This window comes from Pleurodeles waltl, chromosome 1_1, assembly GCF_031143425.1.
Source record: "Pleurodeles waltl isolate 20211129_DDA chromosome 1_1, aPleWal1.hap1.20221129, whole genome shotgun sequence".
Lineage (NCBI taxonomy): Eukaryota > Metazoa > Chordata > Amphibia > Caudata > Salamandridae > Pleurodeles > Pleurodeles waltl.
In genome coordinates this window covers 34,010,369-34,026,415 of record NC_090436.1, presented here as the reverse complement: position 1 = coordinate 34,026,415, position 16,047 = coordinate 34,010,369, and the positions used below count along the sequence as shown (strand labels likewise).

General features: G+C 48.7%; 1 protein-coding gene across 1 annotated transcript in view; it reads left to right on the top strand.

Moving 5' to 3' along the window:
* Positions 1-2,135: 2,135 nt before the first annotated feature.
* The window catches only part of LOC138289887 (PC-esterase domain-containing protein 1A-like), a 181,660-nt gene continuing 167,748 nt past the window's right edge, over positions 2,136-16,047 (top strand). The window contains exon 1 of the mRNA XM_069230207.1: positions 2,136-2,323. The gene's annotated coding sequence lies outside the window, so the exon portion shown is untranslated. The remainder of the gene's footprint in view (positions 2,324-16,047) is intronic.

Here is a 16,047-nt window from a genome sequence, read left to right as displayed (position 1 = left end):
GACGACCACAGAAGAACAAGAATGGAAGATCAACAGGGTGGAGAGTTGGAGGACTCATGCAACAAAGAAAGAGTACACCCACAGACAAGACCGCCACAGGGGTGCCAGGACGTCACTGGAGACAGCTCAGCGAGAGTACCAAACGTAAGACGCCATGCGCGAACCGCGTACTTGCCCCACGCTTCACAGTGTGACCGTCCAAGCCACCTGTCACCGGCTGCTTAAAGCAGATGGCATCACTGCCAGCATCTGCACATGAGGAAAAGAAAGACTGCACTAGCTATGGCGAAGTCCCTCCAATCACCCTCACTCCAGCAACATCACTTGTCGTCCAGGTCTCCGAATGGCAAGCACCATCATTGCCATGTGCATCACGGTATCCATCAAAGGAGCAGTTAAACAACCAGACTGGAGTCCTACACCTCTGCGTTAATGCTCTGAAGAACCAGTCAACCAATGACCAACTGCTCGCCCTGTCTGTATCCTGCTCTAGGTGACAAGAGCAAGTCATGAGCCAGATCCATCTACCCCTGTAATTGCACGAGCGACTAGGCAGTGGATCCTAGGAGGTCTTGCAGCTGCCCCATGTGGCACACAAGCAGCCCCAGCGCAGGCCACAATCAGTCCCGTGACAACCCAGACAAGGGGCCTCTCAAGCTTGAGAGAGGACTGGACTTTGCCCCACCGATGAAGTCAAGGAGACAAGCAACGCTGGGCAATGGGGACTCCAACAGGTCACAGCCCACCAAGACTGTCTTCAGTGAACTAGACACCCTCCTGGCGACGTGATAGACAATTGCCTTGAGACCGTCTGAAAGCCCGCATGCACCTGATCCATGTCGGCAAGCGCCCTGACCATGGAACATCCACCCTTGTGGTTGCACGAATGATCTGACCATGGCTCCTGTCGGAGAGCCTGCAGCGGCCGGCAGCTGGCCCACACGCAGCCCAGCACAGTCCATGCCAATCCCGTGGCAAACCCATCGAAAAGGCCTCGAGGAAGTTCCATAGTGAAGAATCCAAAACCGAGAGGTGGTCTGGAAGCAGCTCTGCCATCAGAGGGTCAGAACATACAAAGGTTTCAGAGGAGGACCTCACACCATCACAGATGTCATCCGTCTTCAAGGGATTGGCCTTCGTGAAGCCAGGATGTCTCTGCAAGCAGATTTCACAGTGGACTCCACCAAAGCTCGTGATGCACCCAATTCGGGTGATGCACCCAATTCGAATGACACACCCAATTCAAATGATACGCCCGATTTGAACAAATTGAACTGTAAACACCACCAGCCTCGCCACGAGTGCCCACAGGACTGAAGCACGGTGCATCAGTGGACACTTGTCCAACCATCTGACTGTCAGAGTGCGGATTTCTTCCACACTGTGTTCGTGCCCGGCTGTGACTGGTTAAATTATGGACTCGTGCAGAAGGATCTAGGTGCTCCCAGCTGCACCTGCCCACGGCAATCCTGCGGCCTGCCTTCTCGAGGCCGAGAGACTGATGGTGGTGTTTTTGTTACTGTGTTTTTCTCTTTCAGGTTGGACTTTGTTTTTGTTCCTTAAAGTTTTGGAGGAATGTAGTGTCCTGCTGGACACGTTCTAGTGTTTGGCCAGCCTCTCTGCTGAGGGCTGGCCTCCCACGTACACCCCACACCCACCCAACACAGGCGTCACCGGTCAGGTGACCCTGGCAATAAAAGGGGCCGGGCGCACGTGCCCAGGGCCAGTTATACCCACTAAGAAACAGTGTACGTGTCGTCTATTTTAGTAGCATGGGGGCCTAGGGCCCCCAACACAACAAGTAATTAGAGAAAACAGAGACAATCGACACAATACGAAATAATCGCAACAATTTTACATTAAACGTCTATACCCCTTACCAGGTGTTAGAGAACAGGGAGCTTAAAAAACCCCGAAATTAACGTGTAACGTCGCGGCCTAAAGAGAGAAACGACACAGAGCCCGCAGACCCTGACAGAAAGGCACGCGCACCAAGCGCAGCGTACGTAAGGCGTCAGGGGAGGTTCCCGCGCGCACCCGCTCACGCTCGTGAGGCGAAGATGTGCGCATGCGCACATGTCTAAAGGTTGCAGAGTATAATGTAGGAGTATCGCGTGGGCGGGCCGAGGCTCGAAGGTTCGAAGTGCGCAGGCGCCACTGTTGCTTCTGCAGCTCGCGGGCGGAGCGCGCTGGGCGCGCGCGCATTGCTGTCCTCGGGGGCGTGGCACTGCCCGCGCGCGCTTGTGCCTTTTAAAAAATTACACGTAGAGCTAGTCGCCTTCCCGCGGGGTGTCGTCTTGCGGCAGTTGTTTCCTGGTTCACGGTATGCATTAACCTGTCTGTGACAGGGGCCCGCGAGTGCCTCTTTAAAAGGCCTGTTGTACCCAGGGAGGTGTGGGGGGTGAAGGCGGGGCCTGTTTTGCCATTCGCAGTGTGTTGCACCCTGCGAGATCAAATGCTGACCCCCGTGTCCGATTGGAAAGTCTTCGTCGGGGAATGTGCATTAGTTGTGTATTGGCCATTAATACGCATTGCCAGCATTAAAGGTCCCCCTGGGGCTTTCAGCCACTGCAGCACCCGTATTCCGCACTATTGGGCGCAGCCTCTCATCGCAATGCAGGAATGCGCTCTTTCCATGTCTTACCGTACAGCAAACCTCTCGAGTTCATTCTGAAAACGCGGCGCTAGGGTGACCACCCGTCCGTAAATTTCACGGACTGTCCGTAATTTCGCCCTGCTGTCCGTTGTCCGTGATGCAAGCTTTAACGGACAGCATTTGTCCGTAATTTAAGCCTTTCGCCTAAAGGGCAACGGAGGCAGGGCGAAATTACGGGCAGAGGAGTTACGCCAGCAGGGCTGGAAGGCAGGGAGTCTCATGTGCTCTGAGGGAGGGGCAGACACATAAGAAAAGGTCTTCTTGCCAGGGGGTCTCCTTCCCTAAAGACATGCAAATGTGCCCAACTGGTAAATTTGCAAATACAAAGGGGCTTGAAAACCTCCATTGAATTTACTAAAAGGAGCCACTTGAAGTTTTCTGGTGGGAAAGATATTTCTTTCAGAGAGGTATTGTAATGGTGTTCCAAGGTTGAGCTGTGGAGTGTGTGGTTTTAATGGAGTGTTGTACATTTTTTTAGCACTAGGTATAAACTGTATATTATTCAAATCTGTATTTGAGAAGCACTTTTTTTTATTTAACTGAAATGTATTTGCACATTTTGTAGCAGCCTTTATTATGATGTAATTGTATTTTTCACAGTTCTTTCAGGTACTTCGGTACCTCATAGTACTAACAAACATTGGCAAAGCCAATAGGTCTCATCTACAAACGAGTTATTGGCTTTGCTAATGTGTTTTAGCCATTAGCAATGTTATACACCAGAGTAGCTGCTGTTCAGCGTGGCTTAAAGCTAGTGGCATAGTGGTGTGGAGTAGAGTAGCATAGGAGCAGTGGCGTAGAGCCCAGTGGTGCAAAGTACAGTGCAGTGGGGTACAGTGCAGTTGTTTAGAGTGCGTTAGTGTAGAGTGCAGTGGCATGGAGTGGCATGGGACAGAGTAGAGTGGCATAGAGTGCAGTGGAGTAGAGTGGCATACAATAGAGTGGCAGAGAGCAGTAGTGTAGAGTGGTGCAGTGGCATAGATTGCAGGGTAGACTCATATTGCAGTGGTGTAGTGTAGAGTGGTGCAGAGTAGGGCAAAGTGCTGTAGAGTGATGCAGAGTAGAGTGGCATAGAGTGCAGTGGCATAGAATGCAGTAGTACATAGTACATTGGTGTATAGTACGGTGGTGGAGAGTGCAACACTGCGGAGTAGAGTGTCAGTGCAGTGATGTTGTGTGGAGTAGAGTGGCACAGAGCAGTGGCATAGAGTACAGTGGTACAGAGTAGAGGGCAGTGGTGTACAGTGCAGTTGTTTAGAGTGCATTGGCGCAGAGTGCAGTGGCATAGAGTGGCATGGAGTAGAGTTACATAGAGAGCAGTAGAGTAGAGTGGCATACAATAGAGTAGCAGAGAGTGCAGTAATGCAGAGTGGTGCAGTGTCAGAGTGCAGAGTAGACTCATGTGGCATAGAGTGTTGTGGTGCAGAGTGGAGTATTGTAGAGTGGTGTAGAGTAGAGTATAGTGCCTAAAGTGCAGTGGCATAGAGTAGAGTGGTGTAGAATGCAGAGTAGAGTGTCAGTGCAGTGGTGTAGAGTGGTACAGAGAACAGTGGCATAGAGTACAGTGGTGCAGAGTAAAGGGCAGTGCAGTTGTTTAGCGTGCACTGGTGCAGAGTGCAGTTGCATAGAGTGGCATTGGGCAGAGTAGAGTGGCATAGAATGCAGTGGAATAGAGTATATTGGTTCAAAATGCAGTAGTACAGAGCAGAGTGGTGTAGAGTATAGTGGCGGCCAGAGCAGTGTTGCAGAGTGTCAGCTTGCAGTGGTGTAGAGTGCATTGAACTAGAGGGCAGTGGTCAGAGTGGTATAGAGTACAGTGGCGTAGAATAGATAGTTTCAGAGTAGAGTGCAGTTGTATAGAGTGGAGAGGTGCAGGGTAGAGTGCAGTGGCATAGAATGCAGTGGCACAGTGCAGTGGCATAAAGTAGATTATTTCACAGTAGAGTGAGGTGGCTTAGAGTGGAGTTGCATAGAGTGTGATGGCATAGAGTAAAGTAGTGTAGAGTGCCGTGGCATAGAGTGCAGAGTAGATTAGAATGATGTACAGTGTATTGATGTAGAGTGCAGGGGCATAGAGTTGAGTGTTACAGAGTAAAGTGCATTAACATAGAGTGTATTAGCTTAGAGTGCAGTGGCGTACAGTGCAGCGTTGCAGAGTGGAGTTGTGCGGATTAGATTGGTGTTGCCTAGACTGGAGTGGTATGGGGTGCAGACGAGCAGAGCGCAGTGGTGTAGAGAGGTGTAAAGTGCAGTGGCATAGAGTAGAGTGGTACAGAGTACAGTAGAGAGGCATAGTGTGAAGTAGCATAGAGAGCAGTGGCATAATGTGGAGTGGTTCCAAATGGAGAAGAGTGCAGTGGCATGGAGTGGCGTAAAGTGGAGTGATACAGAGTAGGGTGCAGTGGTGTGGAGTGTTGCAGAGCAGAGTGGAGTGGAGCATGCATGGTGTGGTAACACACTGCCATTACAGACAACACATTTTTGATTGAAATGCCCATTACATTTGCACAGATATACAGTTTTTCAAATCAATCTATACTGGGCACAGACGATGATGTGTGGTAATTGCATCACCTAATGCAATGATTTGTTTTAATCATGTAAAGGTATTTGTTTCCAGCACAGTTCAGAATTAACAAAAATTTGTTTGCTTTGTACTTCTAATTCTGATATATTCTGAAGTCTATTTAAATGTTGTCATGTGATAGAAAAAACTCTTTCCTAACCCCAGTATCCAGCAAGATTGTCACATAAATCCTCTCACTTTGAAGTCAGAGAAAGGAAAGTAAACACTAAGTTCCCACCGAAGACAGAGCCTGACATTTGACTTTGTTCTTTGAATGCACAGCAAATATGATAAGATAAGAACAAGATTTACAGGCCTGTTTACAGAAAGGGAGCACTCGGCAGGATTCTGTAAATAAGGTGTTGGCAAGGGAAGGGACGAATTCAAGCTGCATAGCCTAAAACAAATAAAGCCAGCCAATCGAGAGCAACAAATTGTGAGTTACAAACCACGAGGCCAATGGTAAGCAACGGGCAGAATGCATTCACAAGGAAGCACTATGAATTTACTTAAAGTGACAGCTGTAGGATACTTTGTGGGGAAAGTCCAGTATTTTAGTCCATATCTTGAAGAGGCTTGGCTACACCAATCACCCAGGTAATATGACAAGAAGACCTGGAGTGGTTTCCATGTTGCAGGATAGATCTATACACCCATTCCATCAGTTTGCCACCATTTCCTATGGTACAGAGCTTCTGGCACACCTCTTGTAGGGTAAGTGCTAGGTAGCAGACATGAAATAGGGCATTTAATGATTATTTAAGGTGGGTGTAAGTAAGGAGTTGACCGGGGTGAAGATGATAGTCTGCCACAAGGGTTTGGAAATTTAGTAGCTCACTGTTCAGAAACTAGGTCCCCAATTGTAAGACACCTGCAGCATGCCACTGATGGAGTTGCTCTGAGGACAGCCATCCTGTGCGAGTGGGAAGGCTTAGCAAAGGTAGTGCAGGAGCATAGGGTTTCTTCGTGTCAGTGAGTTTACAGGTTCTGGCAAGGCAAGAGAAAGCCATGCATGATAACCCCGGATGGTGATCCATAGAATGGTCAGTAGGAAACGATGAGCAGTGCATTAAATCTTCCTTAAAAGTCTTTACTCATCTCATGCAGGAAGGTGGGCAGAAAGCCAGTGAGCCACCCATTGGACATCTGCAGCTGAATTAAAGCATTCTAAGTCCAGAAGATCTAATCCACCCGCAGTCACAGTTAGCTTTAGAGTGGAAAGAGCTCCCGATGGCGCTGCAGCGACCAAATCATATGTGTGGCCTGTCTGAAGAAGGAATGGAGGACGAGCAGGGGAAGGTTTGCAAAATAATACTATCATTGGGGTAGCACACCATCTTCGCTAGTGCCACATGGCCTCTATAGAAAGCAGAAGAGAAGACCAAAAAGCAAACTGGGCTTGGAGGGACCGTTCGCTCTGCCGAGATTTTCATCCTGGAAATCAGTGTAAGAATGGTAGCTATTAATCACTTGGTATAAAAAGGTAACTGGTTCTCAGTTCAATCTGAGATCTAATTGTGTATGAAGGCGAAAACAGTGCCATATGTTAAAGAAACACTAATTACATTTTAAAATTTGTAAATTCTGATGGATACAACTACCTGTGGATTCCTCACCTCATGAATACTCCCATGGCGCCAGCATTCGACGGAAATCTTCTTACTAGTCTCTGCACGTCGACGAGGACGTCACTGTCTCGCACGCGACGCCGTCTGACGTCATACAGGCAATAAGAGGTCCTCGACGACGTGCGGACGTCAGTTCCCTTTTTTCCGTGCATTCGAAACGGTTATCTTCGAGGGAGCAACTGTTACTCTTGCGGTTACAGTGTATATCTTGCTGCGTACTCTTTCTCTGTGGAAATAATGTCGCAGAGAAAGTCTGGATTTAAGCCTTGTCGTGAGTGTGGAGGCAAGATGTCGGTGACGGATCCTCATTCCGATTGCCTTTGGTGTTTGAGCTCCGACCACGACGTCTCGACTTGTGATTCGTGTCAGCACATGAATCCGAAGGCCATTAAAGAACGCGAGGCGAAGCTGTTTATGGCCAAGTCAAAGGAGAAGCATCACAAGAAAAAGTCTTCTCCAAGACATCGGCGTCATCGAGACTCCCGGCGCCGTAGAGAATCTCGGCGTCATTCAAGGGAGGCTCGTTCCAGGTCTCCGGATCGGCGCCGGAGGACATGGGAGGTCAGCCCCACGGTGACGCCGCATCCTTCGACGCCGTTGCTCTCTCCGACGTCTCCAACTTCGCCTGGACAGGCGTCGGTGATTGAGGTATTGGAGCCTCAGGTGTTTTCTCCGGCGCAGACGCCGAGGCCGGCGTCGGGGTCGCCTCCGAGTCAGGCACCCCAGTATCCGGCTTTTCCCACCCCTGGAGCCGATAGTTCCGCATTCTTGAATGCGATGTATGCCATCTTCCAACAGATGGCTCCAGGGGGTGCTCCGGCTGGGCCTTTGGCCTTTTCTTTGGGTGATCCTGCGCCTCTTCGGCCGGCACCCTTTATGCCCTTTCTCCCGTTTGGGAACGTGGGCTCGGCGCCAGTGTCGGCGCCGGTGGCCGCTCCGATGGCTTCGGAGGGATTGGCCCCAGGGATTTCCATCCCGTCGACGTCGAGATTTCGGCCTGTGACTCCGGTGGGTCCATCCGTTCCATCTGCTCTTCAGTCGGCGCCGAAGTTACCTGTGGCGCCGGATGCGGCGTCGGTGGCTTCGGAAGATCGGCGCCGATCTCCGACTTCGGCGGAGGTGTTGTCGACTCCGCGGATTGAGCAACGACTGCATTCAAGGAGGCGTGCTCTCCGGGTACTAGAGGAGCAGGAGTACCAACGAGCCCTAGAGGAAGGAGAGCTAGAGGACTCGGGTGATGGGCTGCGTGGACTGGAGTCGGCCAGTGGGCTGGACACTTCCCCTGAGTGGGACCTTTCGTCCCCGGGGGAATATACTGAGGAAGCGGCTTCCTTTCATACAGTGGTACGGAAGGCAGCTAGTTTTTTGGACCTGCCTTTGCCGGTGGTGGAGGCGAAACAAAATCTTTTGACAGAGGTGTTGCATCCGGCCTCAGCCGCGGCGGAGCCTCTATTACCTTTTAATGACGCTCTGCTGGATCCGGTTTTAGAGGTGTGGAAGAAGCCGGCATCTTCCCCAGCAGTTCACAGAGCTGTGGCCAGGAGGTATCGGACGGCTCCAACTGATCCTGGTTTCCTATCTAGGCACCCTACGCCGGAGAGCTTGGTTGTGCAGGCCTCCTGTTCGTCCAAATCAGCGCCTGGTTCTTTCCCGACGGTGCCTGGGGACAGAGACTCAAAAAAGCTAGAGGCGCAGTCGAAGAAGATTTTTTCGTCCTGCAGTCTGGCGTTAAAAGCCACTAATGCGACCTGTATCCTGGGGAGGTATATTCATGCTCTGATGGATGACATCTCCTCTTCGTTTACAGAGCTTCCCCAGGGTCTTTTGGATCTTGTCTCTGATGCCCAGGCTGCTGCGACCCAAATTATCCAGACGGGACTGGATACCACCGACTCGGTAGCCAGAGCAATGGGCACAACTGTGGTGGAAAGGAGACAGGCCTGGCTACGTAACTCGGGCTTTTCGGCAGATGTACAGTCCACATTGTTGGATCTCCCGTTTGATGGGGACAAACTGTTTGGGGCTAAGGCTGATTCGGCCTTGGAACGTTTTATGGAGAGCAGGGCCACGGCTAAGTCGTTGGGACTCCAAGCTCCTTCTTCCACGGCCTCTTCCAGACTCTTCAGGAGGTTTCGTGGATTTGGGCGTGGCTCTTCCTCCTCTTCCTTTCGGGGAAGATATCAGCAACCTGCCTCTTCCCACCCCTATAGATCTTTTAGGGGGAGGGGTAGGGTCCGCACCAGGGGAGCCTCTCAGCAGCACTCTGCCTCTTCCTCATCCTCTGGCGGGGTGCAGCAGGGGAAGCAGCCTTAGGCTTCCACCATTTCCCACTCACTCCTCTCCTGTAGGGGGAAGATTACAGCATTTTCTCACCAAATGGGAGACTGTTACGTCGGACACTTGGGTTCTCAGTGTTGTGGGAAAAGGCTACACCCTTCCCTTTCGGGAGTTTCCGCCCCTCATCCCGCCCCGCCCTTCGTATTGTTCACAAGAACACCTCCTGTTGCTAGAACAGGAGGTGGAAGTCCTCCTTTTAAAGGGCGCGGTGGAGTTGGTCCCGGAGCAGGAAAGGGGTCAAGGAGTTTACTCAAGGTATTTCCTGATTCCCAAGAAGGATGGTCGTCTGAGACCAATTCTGGACCTGAGGATCTTGAATTGGTTCCTCAAGCAGGAAAAGTTCAAGATGCTGACCCTAGCACAGGTGCTTTTGGCGTTGAACATGGAAGACTGGATGGTGTCTGTCGACTTGCAGGATGCTTACTTTCATATCCCGATACTCAAGTCACACAGGAAGTATCTCCGGTTTGTGGTGGGATCGCAACACTACCAGTTTGCGGTCCTTCCGTTTGGTCTTACTTCAGCACCTCGAGTCTTCACGAAGGTGATGTCGGTGGTTGCGGCAGAGCTCAGAAGGAAGGGGATAGCAGTATTCCCTTACTTGGACGATTGGTTGATCAAAGCCAAGTCCCCGGAGCTTGTGTTGCGTCATCTGCAGTCAACAACCCAGTTGTTGTTCGACCTGGGCTTTTCGGTGAACGAGCCCAAATCTCACCTGGAGCCCTCTCAGCGCCTCCTGTTCATAGGGGCAGTACTGGATACGACATTGGGTCGGGCCTTTCCTCCGCCTCAGCGGATTCAAGATATTCAGGATTTGGTTCCAATGTTTCGAAATGGAGCGGTAGTTCCAGTCCTCAAGGTCCTTCGTCTGCTCGGTCTTTTTGCCTCCTGCATTCTGTTGGTCACGCATGCTCGCTGGCACATGAGGGCTCTTCAGTGGTGCCTCCGAAGGCAGTGGTCTCAACACAGAGGGGATCTAGAGGGTACTGTCAAGATCTCCAGAGATGCTGCTGTGGATTTGAAGTGGTGGATTGCAAGCAACAATCTTTCACAAGGAAAGCCGTTCCAGCAGTCGCCACCAGTGGCCACAGTCATAACGGATGCTTCCACTCTAGGGTGGGGAGCTCATCTGGGGGATCTGGAGATCAAAGGTCTTTGGTCTCCAGAGGAACAGATTTTTCACATCAATCTGTTAGAGTTACGGGCTGTACGTCTGGCTCTCAAGGCCTTCCTCCCTTCCCTTCGTGGTCAGTCGGTACAGGTCCTAACGGACAATACTACCACGATGTGGTACATAAACAAGCAGGGAGGAGTGGGGTCGTACCTTCTCTGCAGAGAAGCTCTTCGACTATGGTCCTGGGCAAAGGACCATCGGATTTGCTTGATAGCAAACCATCTGGCCGGAGTCTTGAACGTGCGTGCGGACAGTCTCAGTCGCCACTTCTCGGCAGACCACGAGTGGCGTCTCCATCCAGATCAAGTCCGTTTAATCTTCCAGAAGTGGGGGTTTCCTCGGGTAGATCTGTTCGCCACTCGAGAGAACGCGCATTGTCCGTTGTTCTGCAGCCTTCAGTATCCGATGCAGGAAGCGTTGGGGGACGCGTTTCAAATGACCTGGTGCGGCCAGTTGCTTTACGCGTTTCCTCCCATACCCTTGATTCCTCGAGTATTGAGGAAGATTCGCCAAGACCGGGCTCTAGTAATCTTAATAGCTCCGGATTGGCCAAGGAGGGTGTGGTACTCCGACCTTCTCCAACTCTCAACGTGCCCGCCGCTCCGTCTCCCTTTCAGGGCAGACCTCCTCTCGCAGTCGCAGGGGCAGGTTCTACACCCCAACCTCCAGAGTCTGCACCTACATGCCTGGAGATTGAACGGGGCAACCTGAGTTCCTTCTCTCTCCCGCCTGAGGTAGTGGATGTTATATTAGCGGCCAGGCGACACTCCACTAAATCTATCTACGCTAATAGGTGGTCTAAATTTGTTGCGTGGTGTGGAGAGAGGCAGATTGATCCTTTACATGCTCATCTATCGGACGTTTTGTCTTTTGCTCTATCTCTGGCGCAGAAAGGTTGTGCAGTGGCTACCATTAAAGGTTATTTATCGGCCTTGTCAGCCTTCATATGTCTTCCAGACCAACCATCTTTATTTAAATCCCCTATTGTTATCAGATTCTTGAAAGGTCTTCTAAATCAATATCCTCCAAAGCCATTCGTTATGCCGCAATGGGATTTGTCCTTAGTCCTGACTTTCCTTATGGGGTCCCCTTTTGAACCTATGCATTCTTGCCCCTTGAGGTATTTGGTTTTAAAAACAGTCTTCCTGATAGCTATAACATCAGCAAGGAGAGTGAGTGAGTTGCAGGCCTTATCAGTAAAACCCCCTTATACAACTTTTTATGGGGATAAGGTGGTGTTGAGGACCAAGGCTGCTTTCCTCCCGAAGGTTGTTTCACCCTTCCATTTGGCTCAGGCAATTACTTTGTCCACGTTCTATCCTCCGCCTCATCCTTCCAAAGAGGAAGAAAGACTGCACCGTCTGGACCCAAAGAGAGCGTTGAGCTTCTTTATCGATAGAACAAAGGATTTCAGGCTGGAGGATCAGCTGTTTATTGGATACGTGGGCAAGAGGAGAGGAAAGGCAGTCCACAAGAGAACACTATCCAGGTGGGTTGTTCTTTGCATTAAAATATGTTACTCTTTGGCAAAGAAGGATCCTCCTGAGGGCATTAGAGCTCATTCCACCAGAGCTAAGTCGGCCACTTCGGCCTTAGCCAGAGGTGTTCCTGTGGTCGACATCTGCAAGGCCGCAACTTGGTCGTCCCTTCACACTTTTGCAAAACATTACTGTTTAGATTCTGAGGTTAGAAGGGACGGCCATTTTGCACGGTCAGTGCTGCAGGATTTCTTGGTTTGACCATTTAGGCACCCACCGCCGGGCGTGGTACTGCTTTGGGACTCTATTCATGAGGTGAGGAATCCACAGGTAGTTGTATCCATCAGAAGAACGAGTTACTTACCTTCGGTAACGACTTTTCTGGTGGATACATTAGCTACCTGTGGATTCCTCACGGTCCCACCCGCCTCCCCGTTGCCTTTATGGTCTTGCCAAGTAATCCTTGAGTGCGCTCCTCTTGGTCTTTGAGGGTGCAATAGATGTATATATATAATATATTTATATATATATAGGTATATGTGTATATATCTTTATGTATATACTTGGTGTGTGTATATATTTTAAAAGAGAGAGTTTTATATATATATATATATATATGTACATAAAAAGATTTACAGTTATTCATACAATGTGGTGTATTTTTACAATATAATGGATGTTGCTTTGTTCTTTCATTGCATTGCCTGGTTGTTCTCATGCACGTAAAAAATGATTGGTACTGACGTCCGCACGTCGTCGAGGACCTCTTATTGCCTGTATGACGTCAGACGGCGTCGCGTGCGAGACAGTGACGTCCTCGTCGACGTGCAGAGACTAGTAAGAAGATTTCCGTCGAATGCTGGCGCCATGGGAGTATTCATGAGGTGAGGAATCCACAGGTAGCTAATGTATCCACCAGAAAAGTCGTTACCGAAGGTAAGTAACTCGTTCTTTTGTTTGTGCAATTTACATCCCAAATATTTTGAAGATTCTATGTGTACTTGACACTTAGGGATAACCCAGATCTCTAGTTTGGCTTTTGCTCAATTTCAAAACCATATAAAGACATTGACTAAGCGGGCAATTGCCTTGCACAACCTTGCAAGGGGTCTGTCCCCTGCTCACCCTTCACAAGCACTAACAGCGAACCATTGCACCAGAAGAGTTTGCCAAGGTGGATGGGTGTTGATTGTTCAACCACTTAACAGTGCCCCTTCTGTTTTGCTCCTCTGTGCAGACAACTCCCCAGGTACCCAATACCTTCAAATAGTCTTGGTGGACCCATCTTGTCTGATTTTAGGAATTGTCCCACCTTGTTCTTCTCTTCTTTATTTATACATTTGTTAGCAACAACCCTTTGAATTACTTGCCGTGGATCTCCCATTTGATCTCAATTTCATCCTACTCTTTTATTATCTTTGATTGGTAGTCCGGGCTCCCATTTCTGAGATAAATGTAGAGTCCCAAACATACACTCTAGTGCAGTGAGACTACAGACAAGTTATGGGTACATCAAATCCTGTCATTAGGTGTGAGACTGTCACCCACACCATCTGCCCTGCCTCTTTAAAAAAAATTAGGTTGAAAGTCCATGGGCAGTTGGGGAAAGCCAGATGTTTTTGTTCAATTTGTTTAAACTAGCATAAGGTTAATTACCTTAATGTTTCCCAAACTGTTTGCCAGGGGTTTTGAAATGTTCAGAAACATAATAAAAATGTTGCTGTTACTTTCTCTTCAGGAAAGATCGGGTAGATTTGGGTAGGGGTGATGGCTTTGCCGTGAGGGGCATTAATTTACTACTGAACAAGGACGTAATGTGACACCTGAATGTAGCACACCAGGAGGCAATCACAAAAGGTACACAGTGAATAAATAGTGCTGTGTTAAAAAAGAGTAAATAAATGCACTGACAACATAGTGAGGCATGGCCTCTGTTGCGTGTGTCTGTAAAACTGACGTTTGTTCTTGAATTTTTGTCCTGAATTTTGACCCTTTGTCCTGAATTTTTGTCCTGAATTTTGACCCTTTGTCCTGAATTTTTTACAGTCCTGTCCAGAATTTGCCTCAGTGCCAGGTGGTCACCCTACATACAATACATCCTTGGGCCACTGTGTACCTGCGCTGTAGGCGTTCACTTCCACTCAATCCTGCATTAAAGCTCCAGTCCACGGGATACCTACTGAATGCACTAAGTGAGTCGGACCTCACGCCCTCCATGAAAGGCGTCCCCTTCCGAACCCCCTAAGAAGGGTGCCCCGAACCCTCCCTTCTTGTACCGTTGAAATGCTCGACACCCCTAGTCTGGAATGCACCACCTGGACATCACTAAATGTGCCTGATTCCCATCAGCTTGTTGAATGTAACCCGAGGGCGGAAAGAGGCTGTTATTACTGAATGGAGCTGTCGCATCTCTGGCCTAAAGTGTGCCAACCTTTGCTGCGGTCTGGGGCCTCTAAACCAACTTTACAGGTTTAGTATTAAGTGGTCTATCTTCCCGCCTCATACTCGCAAGACATGCTACAGCCATGTCTGGAGACCCCAGGTCGCCGTTGGCACAGTTGAACACCTTGTCTGTCCACTGAAAGTCTGGTTGTCTTACCCGTAGCATGAAAGCAGACCTACTGCCCTGGACGCCAGGCCATTGAAAACAGGAATTTCTGCTGGGGGCAGCATCACTAACAGTTACCTGCAGTTGCTCTCCGTCTGCATAGGATGCACACCGTGCATGCAGCCACATTCTGAATACAGATCGTAAAAATTCAGGGTAAGTGGTGAAAATTCAGGGCAAAAAGACACGACAAAAAGTCAATTTTATGTACACAACTCAGCTCAAGCAATAACATAAAAATATAGCGTTAGACACGTACAAACAAACATTGTCTTTGGTATGCATAATGGAAAGTACTGTTCTGCAAATATTCATATATAACCAGTGGTCGAATTGGGTGGGATCAGAGGGACACGACATGCCCATACTTTAATGATTTATGAAACACCATTCCTGGTCAAAGTGGGTGGGATTGGAGGGGCGTGACATGCCCATACTTTTATGATTTATGTAACACCGTACCCCTACGAGTTGTAAAAACACAACTGTCCCTGGATGGTTCAATCCAATAGTTTAAATGCCTCAGCTGAAGTGTCATTCAGTGAGACTGCTGTGTGGTGAAACCAGAGCCAGGTAGACAGGTAAAGAAACCTTCCTGTCAGTGTGCCTACTTGCCTAAGAGGAATGCAAATGTGCGCAACAGGTTAATCTGCAAATGTTAAGGATGCTTGGGAGCCGGTACTGGCTTAAATGACCTAAACACATTTCAATGTGTGTGATGACAAAGATTTACACTTTTTGAGTGGTAGTGCAAAGAGTCAACAACTGGGCTGTGAAATGTGTGCTTTTAATTGTAAATGTATTTATATTACGCTTACTACACCAGGAGGCGTTGAAGGGACAGTAATGTAAACCAAAAAAAATTGCAGTATCTACACTCTGGTATTTCCAAATGTATATTTTGGAAGACCCATTTTATCTTAAATATTTTGTAGCAGTCTGTTTTCTACTGTGTGTAATTCAAGTTTAAATTAATGAATTACATATTCATGGTGCTTTTTGGTACACGGTGTGACCTCATAGCACTTAAAATACACTAGTCACTTTTCTCCACTGCAACACCCAAGACTTAAATCTGTGGCTCCCTGGTTACACACAGACCTTTGTAGTGTATTAACTAATAGAGGTTTCATAATGTAATATATAATAATAATAATGCATTCCCAACGAGTAACAACCTTTTTGATTTATTCTTCATTTAAGCTTCATGTTATTTTATGTGTACCTACCTGAAGTTGTAAGAATAACAAAACGTACAGGATAGTTTACTTTTTTAAGCACACCTTTGACCCTGCCCCCATGCACATGACTCCGCCCCCACTGCATGCAGCATTACAGCTCCCATACTTTTTTTAATGCACTTTGACTGGTGTATGTAACTGGGCTCATTTCAAAGAGTGAAAAATTAACTGATGTATGAACAGTATGCAAAATTTGATGGCCAACATAGAGGACAGCAGACACAACAATTTTCCTCATAACGAATGATCGCAACTTAAATATTGCTCTGTGAATGAAAGTTGACTTCCAGCCCACAGGAAGTTGTTCTAGATACAAAATGGGAAGGAGGTGTTGAGTAAATGGTGGGAGAGCTTTGCTC